This window comes from Mandrillus leucophaeus, unplaced genomic scaffold, assembly GCF_000951045.1.
Source record: "Mandrillus leucophaeus isolate KB7577 unplaced genomic scaffold, Mleu.le_1.0 Scaffold721, whole genome shotgun sequence".
Lineage (NCBI taxonomy): Eukaryota > Metazoa > Chordata > Mammalia > Primates > Cercopithecidae > Mandrillus > Mandrillus leucophaeus.
In genome coordinates this window covers 2,033,894-2,042,105 of record NW_012107820.1, presented here as the reverse complement: position 1 = coordinate 2,042,105, position 8,212 = coordinate 2,033,894, and positions in this window count along the sequence as shown.

The following is an 8,212-nucleotide window of genomic DNA, read 5'->3' as shown; positions in this document are numbered from 1 at the left end:
GCACGTTATCAGCATGTACCCTAGAACTTAAAGTATAATAATAAATAAATAAATAAATAAATAAATAAATAAATAAATAAATAAAGATTCTGTGATTCCCAGGAGGATTTTATCTCCTGAGCACTTTCCTAAGCAGGTGGACTTTTTTATCCAGGGCCATGAGCCTGAATACAATAATTCCTTCTATGGTGTGGAGATCAGTGACCAGCCAAAAATAAGGGCTAGCAAACTACTTCCAGTAGTCAAATCCAGTCTACCACCTGTGTTTGCATGGCCTATGAGCTAAGAATAGTTTTTACATTTTTACATACTTGAAAGAAATCAAAAGAATAATAATATTTTGTGAAACAGGAAAATGATATAAAATTCATATTTCAGTTTCCATAAATAAAATTTAATGGGAACATAGCCTGGCCCATTCATTTAAGTATTGTGTTAAGGGCAGAGTTGAAGAGTTGCGACAGAGACTGTATAGTTGGCAAAGCCTAAAATATTCATTTAAAGAAAATGTTTTTTGACCTCTGGTGTAGAAAACTTTCTGGTGCTGTCACTTCACACTTGGCCGTAGCCATCTCCTTAATTGTTAAGAGACACAGCAACCCCAAACAGCCATCTTCCTTTGTATTGCATGAAATACAGGGTAAGCCGTAGGAACAACAGAGAATGGGACGTTGATAAGCAGGTTTGAATTTTCTTAAGCCACAAACTTGAGTGTGCAAACTAGATAATATTATTTTGTATAATGTAACTTAATTTACTTAACATTATAACATGCAACGTTAATCATTTGTAGAAAACCTCTGTGTTTTCTCAGTCTTTTCATGTTAAAAATTCAGTTAATTCTGGATTTTCTCTATTGTCTTCATCTCCTTTAGATGGCACCTGTGTGGGGTAGCCTACGTGGCATTCCGGCAAAGCCTGCCTCTCCTGAGAGGTATCCTGCCTCTAGTTACTAGCACTCCAGCAATGTTCATTACCTCACCTGGTCTTGCGGCTTTCTCTTATAATGTGCTTTTGTCACTTCTGCCGGATACCTGGGTTTATCAGTGCTCTGCTACTCTTGAACTCTTCTCGAGTATGTGGAAACTTTGCACTGCTCTTCCACGTTTTCTCTGGGGTTGCTAGAGATGAGTAGTATCTGGCCTTCTCTGACCCTTCCCACCCACCCCCAACAACCCAAGATTCTGGGATAGGAACCAGGTCTGTCTGACAATGTTCTTGCATTTAATACTGCCATCCCGCCTCTTCCCATAGCCAGCTTCTTGAGTGGAAAACGCCCCCAAGCCTGCTACTGCTCCCCCTGCAGTGGTGTCTCTTGAGTTGGAAAAACAGGATGTCTTCTCTTTCAGGGCCGTGATCTGAGGCAGGCTGGGAGGAGGGAGGAGGAGGCATCTGGTTGATAGCCGTTTACAAAAGGAACATACTTGTGCTTCCCAGCTCTGTGCATGCTCCAGCCAGCTCAAGTCCGACCTATTGGCTCTGCTTGATTCAGCAACTTCAGACTCTGGTTAGGCCAGATGGAAAATCAGTCCTGGAAAAACGAAAATGTGAAAAACTGTGGCAGAGAAGGTCATTCACTCCCTCATAAATCTAAACACACTAAGCCCATTGAAGGACTTGCCAGGAAAATGTGATTTTCAGTTTTCTCTTTGGGTTCAATTTATCTTTACTGCTAAGTAGTCAAGTTGAATTAGATCCAGAACCGGATACAATTCTACCCTTTTTCTTAGAAGGGAGAGACCCCCACCTTCTTGCCAGTGAACTAGCTACCCCATGCTAAAGACTGGTATTTCCTAAGTTAGAAATTCTAGCAGATCTTCTTTTAGGTTTCTGAACTGGGTGCACCCTAGGTTTCCTTTTCTCAGATGAATGAGTAATTGCATCTTTTCTACAATGCCTCACTAAAGATGAGAAACAGTTACTCAGGATTGCATTTCACTTCATTGGGTTTTGCTTTTTGCAGATGGCAATTTTTTTCTGCATCTTATGATCTCCCTTGACCTGAAGCATAGCCCCATCTATCATCCTGCCCATTCAAGTTTGTAGTTTTGAAAGATGCATAATAGAATGGAATACAAGAAAGAGCACACCTGTCCAGGCAACTTGACCAAATGAACCCTCGTGTCAATGAAGGCATTAGAATAGGCCCTGGAATACCTTTACTTCCATGATATTACCACAATTGCATGTGAATATAAAACACGCAAAGCATTCCCCAGGCTGTTATTGGCAAGAATCATAGTTCCCATCCTATGAAGATAGAAGCAGAATAGAAGAGAGTAGTCCAGGTGTATTTCCTACCTGAATGGCAAAGTGGAAATTGATGTATAATTTTCCATATGGAAACAACTTGTTTCCCCACATTCATTGCTTCAATAAGGACAGATGCCCGAAGGCAGATTCCTTCAGGATGGAGTGAGAGGCTGTTCTTCAGCTGCCTGTGGCAGTCTTACTACATCATCACAGAGTCTTTGCTATGCCTCCCTTCAAGAGATGGAGCTTGATGTCTTTTGCCTGGAATGTGAGTGGGACTTAGTAACTCACTTTCTAATGTAGAGAATAAGGTAAAGGTGACAGCATGTCGCTTACAAAGACTAGGACATAAAAGATATCTCTGGCTTCCTCCTTGCTCTCTTTGGGATCTCTTACTCTAGAAGAAGCTGGTTGTCATGTCATGAGAACATTCAAGCAGTCCAATGGAGAAGTCCACGTGGTAGGACCTGGGGCCTCTTGCCAACAGCCATGAGAGTGAGTCATGTTGGAAACAGCTCCTTCAGCCCCAGTCAAGCCTTCAGATGACATAGTTCTAGACAATATCTTAACTGAAACTGCATGAGAGACCCTGAGGTAGAGCCACCGAGTTAAACTATTCACAAATTCCTGACCCACAGAAAGCTGTGAGATAATAAATGTTTGTTGTTTTAAATCTACAAAGCCAGAAATTATAGAGTAATTTGCTGTGCAGCAATAGATAATGGAGTCCCCCTTGGAGAATATTTTGTTGGTGGTGAAAATTTCATTCTATGAGTTATTTATGATGTATACATTTATGTTGAATGGTCATTTTAAAAAAACTAGTCTGCTTTCACAAGGAATAGGACTGATAAAATAAATATTCTTATTAGTTTATAATCTGAGCTGCTATAACTTGATCAAACATGTTCCTAGACAATTTAGTGGATACACTTAAATGTTCCCTCTATGGATTACTTGAGTAAATAAAGAGAAAGTGGGGTCCAGACTTATCAACCCACTTCATTGTAACAACAGAGTTAAAAGGATATTGTGGGGGTTTTAAAATATACATGAAAATTCTTTGACACCCTTCGCATTGAGAGGTGGGAGTCTGTACCCTCTCCCTGGGAATCTGAGCCAACGATAGTGACTTGATTGTAATGAGTAGATGACTCTGTAGACAGCCCCAGCTGAAGTGTCAGTCAAGAGCCAGTATCAACAACCAGGCACAGGAGTGAATACACCTTCCAATGAGTTTTGTCCCAGTCATCAAGTAAGTTACTCCCCACTGTCAAGTTACCCCCAAGTTGTGACCCCATATGTCATGGAGCACAGACAAAGTATCCCCGCTGTATTCTGTCCAAATTCTTGACCCACACAATCCATGAACCTAATAAAACGGTTGTTTTATGCCATTATGTTTTGGGGTAGTTTGTTACATGGAATACCAACCTGAAGAGATGTATGGAAACAACTTTTCTTCATCTTTCAGATTAGTTGAAAACAATACAATTTGGAGACAAGAGCTAGTTAGCGATTGAGTTAAGCTATGACCATTGAAAAGACTTAACTTGAGGGCAAAATGTAAGTTCAGTAAAAAGGTGGCAACATGAGAGCCCAAGCAGAGAGACATCCGTATGGTTTTTGCTCTGTTGTTGTTTTCTTTTGCAAATTGCATATCTCTGAGGAGAACATTAAAGAGCTCGTTAGGCAGTATAAATAGAGCTAGACACAGCATAAATTTTACCTTTGAGTTTTCCCCCCACTTAAAAAACATTTGCAATTACAAAAAAATTCAAACAGAGAAATACAGAAAGTAATGAGACGTCTAAGTTTTCTCCCCTACCACCCAGAATTCACCCAAAGTTAACATTTTGGGACATTTTGTAGATTTTATTTATTTATTTATTTTTGAGACAGGGTCTCACTCTGTTGCCCAGGCTGAAGTGCAGTGATGTTATCTCAGCTCACTGTAACCTCTGCCTCCTGGATTCAAATGATCCTCCTGCCTCAGCCTCCCAAGTAGCTGGGATTACAAGCATGTGCCACCCCACCTGGCTAATTTTTGTATTTTTAGTAGAGACGGGCTTTCACCACGTTGGCCAGGCTGGTCTCGAACTCCTGTGATTCACTCGCCTCATGTGATTCACCCGCCTCATGTGGCCTCAAGTGATTCACCTGCCTCATGCTGGGATTCCAGGCGTGAGCCACTGCCTATTCTTAAGTAAGAAATAAGCTGCCAGATACATTTGGAGTTTCCTCCTTCTATCCAATTCCAATTTATTCCATTCCCAGAGGTAGCCACTGTCCTGAAGTTAATGTTTCTCCTTTGCTTTCACCTTTTCATTACTTTAAGCATAAATAATTCTGAGGCTGGGCGCAGTGGCTCATGTCTGTAATCCCAACACTTTGGGAGGCTGAGGCAGGTGGATTACTTGAGCCCAGGAATTTGAGACCAGCCTGGGCAACATGGCAAAAGCCTGTCTCTACAAAAAATACAAAAAAAAATTTAGCTGAGAGTGGTGGCATGCAACTGTAGTCTCAGCTACTCTGGAGGATAATGTGGGAGGATCATTTGAGCCCGCGAGGTCAAGGCTGCAGTGAGCAATGATAGCACCACTGCACTCCAGCCTGAGTGACAGAGTGAGACACTCTCAAAAAAAAAAAAAAAAAAAAAAAAAAAAAAAAAAAAGAAGAAGAAGAAGAAGAAATAGTTCTGAAAGTTATAAAGTTACCTTATAATTGCATTTATTGAGAGCTAGTTTTAATGATGCTGTCATCATTCAATAAGTTGATTTGGTGAAGACAAGACAGACAAATGTTTGCTCTCTCACTTACTAATGGATTAAAACTTCTAGGATACGTGCTCTCCATCTAGTGGTAAAAACGGGATAACCATAGGTGCACTTATGTCTGATGTAGAGGAATGAACACACACCAAGGGCCTTCTGTGGACAGGACACTCCTCTGGTCTCTGTGTGGGAGACACAAATGAAGAGAAGACAGACTCTGGCCCTCAGGGTGCTAAATCTATGGAACATTGACCACGTGGTCAACAACCACATGAGGGACACAGAGGCCCAGAGAGGTCAAAGAACTTGCTCCAGGTCCAACAACAAGTAATTGACAAAGCCGCAAACCAAACTCTGACCTTTCTGACTTTGAAGCTCATTCTCTAAACTGTGATGCTTGATAGTACTTTTAAACATTATTTCTATATTGAAATAAGTATAGATTTCTTGTGAAGCAGAATATAAATTTTCATGAATTGTAAGGATTTAAGAGAAGAGCTTTCAAATAAATTCGGCCTGTCTCTTAGATGGCTCTAAACCCTCAAATCCAGGAGTTTCTGCCTTTAAAGGTCCCAGGGAGGAAAATGTTGAGAAGCCCTTCTTGGGGATGACCTTCTAGCATACGGCAAGGGAAGGTTCAGAGGGGGAAGCATGGCACTTGAAAGAGCACTAGTAACTGTGATATTGAAAACTGTTAACACCTGGATCAACTGGGCACTGACTAATAGAAAAGAGCATTGACTAAATAGGCCAGACACAGAGCATAGCTACCAGCTTAGCTTTAACTATGCCTACCATCTTCTTCCTGAAAAAAGAAGGCTACATGTCCTAGGCAAGGGACAGGAACCTAAAGAAGGGTGAAGATTTAATAAACTATCCACTGCAAATTTCTTTCACAGGTTCTAAACCGGCTCTTTCTCTTTTATGTTCTAGCCTTCATTAGTCTCCCAAATTAGAAACCTTAATGTCATTCTTGACTTAATTTCTCGATTGGACTAGAATCCAATCTTGATTTCTCCTGCTTATCTCATTGGTCCCCCGGTTGTACTTCGAGGGATAGAGAGAGAATTAGGTGTGCCTGGAGCAAAAAGACCAGAAAATATGAGTCCATTGAAAAGGAAATTTTCTAGATGGAAGAGCAGGTAGAATTAGTTGGGATATGGTTTGGGCAAAGAAGTGGTAAGAGCATAGTGAGTGAGGACGAGAACACACTCCTGCACACACTCAATCTGTTAGGTCAGAGAGCACAGGAGGAAAGGTCAGGTTACGGAGGGCATGGAAGGTCATCTGTGCAGCTTATGGTCTATTCTAAGGGCAGTTGGAAGCTGTGGGAGGATTTTAGGTGGGGATGGGGGGGCATGTAGAAAGATATGATTTGTATTTTCAAAAGATTACTCTGACTGCAATAATGAATTCTAGGATAGCAAGACTGGAAGCAGGCTAGGAAATTTTACAGATGTAGAGAAACAAGAGAGTGGTAGTTTGGATGGGAGCAGTGGTGAAGATGGAGACAAGAGAAGATATTTTGAATATGATCATAGGTAGACTCCATAGAGAGCCCTCTGATATTATCCAGTTCAACTTCACCTTACAGATGAGAACTTTGGGGTTTGGAGAAGTAAAGAAATGTTGAGTCACCATCTATAGATGGCAGAACTACTACTCTGATGTGAGCTTTTAAATTCCAGCCTAAAACACTTCCCGTTGTACCATACTACTTTATATATTGTTTTGTGTGTGCTTGTTGTTATCTCTTCTGCCAGATTGTAAATTTTCTGAAAGCAGAGAAGTTGCCTTAAACGTGAACAACTGATAAACTTTTGGTTTGCAGAGGCTATGGCCAAGATACATTGTAGATGAAATGTAGACATAGTCCTACAGTCCCAGGATCACTCAAATCCAGGCACATAGATGAAGCTCATTGACATTTCTTAAATCAAAATGAAGTTGAATTACATACAAAGGTTCCAATCTGCGAAAAACCAAATCCCATTGAGATTCAGACTCCAAGAGAAAGTTCAGATTCTTGCTTGAGTTATGAGAAGGGAAAATTCTAGAGGAAACCCACATTAGTTCTTTATGGAGGAGAAGATAATTACCCTTGCAGAAACTGTCCCAACTGACCCCAAATTGGGAAAGCATTTGCACATTCCCTTCCCTCAACTCAGGGAGGAGTTTCACATGGGCTTAGTGGAGAGTCCACATACCCTTCTTCGAGACCTGGCAATAGAGACTCTGATGGAAAGGGCAAATGGATGACAAATAGCTCCAGGGGACTCTCTTTTCACTTCTGCCTCTAGGCTGATAAAACAGCATTGGCTGAGCCATCATTTTGGGTGTTGTTTTTATCCAGAGGAATATGCAGAGCCAAGTAGAAGCCCAGGGGAAAGCAACCCTGTGGACTGGCTTCTCATACCTAGCTGTGGCTTAGGCTTCTGGCTAAAATAAAGGAAAATGGGAGAGAAACATCGAGTGTATAAATCATTTGATCTGATTCACTAAGGTAAATGAGCAGAAAGGGATTAAGGATAAAACCAGATAGAAATCATTATCAGGGATTAAGTTATAACTGGAAATAACAAGTGTTCATTTAACTCAACCATTTCCAGTGTTATCTCATTCAGGAGTCCAAGCTTGACAGGAAACAACTGGAGAGAGGTACGATTGGGTGCAGGTGAGGAAACCCTCTCCATCTGGGATAGTTGGCAGCATCAAACACAGCCATCTGGAAAATCTCTAATAAAAAGATGCCACTTGATTTCAGACAAAATGCCAAACATTTGTGTCTGTTATTAATCATGAAGTTATTGAAAATTAGCTTTGAGTAGCTTGGGTACTGATGACCAATGAATTAACGGTCATTCCCTATATTTTATATTCGCCCTTTGTCTAGGTGTGTGCAGCGTTGGGTAAGGTCCTCCTTAGGACAGATCTATTTCCTTGTGTTCTCAGCCTCTCATTCTGTGTCCCTCTCCCTCTCTCTCTGGCACCTGGTGCTTTCTCGCTACAGTGAGGATGTTTGGAACTCCTAACCAGGTCTGCCCACCGATCGACGTCCTACGTTCCTAGATTATTCCTTTACTTTTCATTGATTCCATAAATCCTCCCACTTCCTCAGCACACTGAGGAAGTGTCCCTCTCCCTCTCTCTCTGGCACCTGGTGCTTTCTCGCTACAGTGAGGATG